This window comes from Conger conger, chromosome 1, assembly GCF_963514075.1.
Source record: "Conger conger chromosome 1, fConCon1.1, whole genome shotgun sequence".
Lineage (NCBI taxonomy): Eukaryota > Metazoa > Chordata > Actinopteri > Anguilliformes > Congridae > Conger > Conger conger.
This window is the reverse complement of record NC_083760.1, coordinates 17471411-17473217: the sequence shown is the minus strand read 5'-3', so window position 1 is coordinate 17473217 and position 1807 is coordinate 17471411.

Below are 1807 nucleotides of genomic sequence, written 5' to 3'. Positions count from 1 at the left end.
TCACATCAACGGGAGCTGTAGACCAAACCTGAGATTAATCCAGAACAGGCTTTTCAAAGTGTGTCAACAACAAAAGGACACAGATTGATTTAAAATGCACTGGTCACCTTTATACACTTACACTCTACTTTCCAGGTAAAGTATGTCTGTTCCAAGGCTACTGACAAGTACCCACTCATATATTATGTAGGGGATCCATTACATTACATTATTGGCATTTGGCAGAAACTCTTATCCAGAGCGACGTACAGTTGATTAGACTAAGCAGGAGACAATCCCCCCTGGAGCAATGCAGGGTTAAGGGCCTTGCTCAAGGGCCCACGGCTGTGCAGATCTTATTGTGGCTACACCCAAAGACATGCAGGTTAGGCTGATTGGAGAGTCGAAATTGCCCATAGGTATGAGTGTGTGAGTGAATGGTGTGTGTGCCCTGCGATGGACTGGCGACCTGTGCAGGGTGTATTCCTGCCTTTCGCCCAATGTATGCTGGGATATGCTCCAGCCCCCCTGCGACCCTGTTCAGGATAAGCGGGTTAAGATAATGGATGGATGGATATTTTTCATATATTGCTGCTGTATTTGGCTGCAATTTTAATGTCCGGTCTGGCCTCCGTTCCCTTGGCACATGGGGTTGCACATTACTGTACAGTAGCAGAATACAAAACAGAAGTTATCAAATAATACTCAATTATTTACTGTAACATAACGAAAATGATATTAAAAACATTAAAAATAGATGAGCACCTTGCGTGGCTCATGTTTTCAGGTTATCGGTTAATCAAAGCGGTTACCTAGGTCTCTGGCAAACTGTAGTCACCAATCCATACATGTCTCCTCTTGCCCTCATCCTCCTCCTTCTATTATTGGACCATAGAGCTTTGTTTTCATAATATTTTCAAGGTGAAAATCTTACATAGTATGGACATTCATTTAAATGGTCCGCATGTGTCCATTATGTTGACCTTATGCAAAGGTCTAAAAATTAAGAGCAAATTGCTGCCATCTATTGGCATAGCAGATGCAGAGCAGATGACATGGATGGATGGTCTGAGTTTACCTCTGATTAAAACTCAATCACTTATTGAATTTAACTCAGTTAAGAAAAAAATCTGACCTTGAGTAGACAATTATTTTTTATAAGCCTGCATTTAAATTCTCATATCAACATGACCAAAGCAACATGGTGTCTAAGGTACTTGACCACGAGGTTGGTGGGTCAAGCCCCGTTGTAGCCACGATAAGATCTGCACAACTTTTGGGCAAGGCTCTTAACATTACCTTGAGAACTTGTTTTAATTAGAATTAGAAGGCTTTAAGTTCCATTTTGAGTATTTAAGAAATAACCAGTGTTATGTCAGCAAAGCTATTTCAGCAGTATTCCAAATAAAATCATATTTATAATTTTCTTCATTTTTGAATAGTTTTTGGTTTTAGGTTTTGGTTTTCCTCCCTTGAGCAAGACCCTTAACCCCACATAGCTCCCCGGACGCCGCACGGTGGCTGCCTACTGATCCTGATGGGTCGAATGAGAAGAAGTATATAAAGTATATCGTCTTAAATAAATACTACGTCCATACAAAAATATCCAATAAAATTACAATACATGCATGCATTTCTGCTACAACTGAAAGGTTACAAAGTCATATCCTCAGAGAACAGAAAAGTGCGAAATCGTCCCTTTTCAATCTTGAACGCTGGTCACTGAAGAGACTTAAAACTGAGGATTTGGGAGGGTGTGGTAAGTGACGTCACGACTGTCGATTAAGTATGAAATTTTCCAGCCAACTAGGGCAAAGCCAGGGGGAAA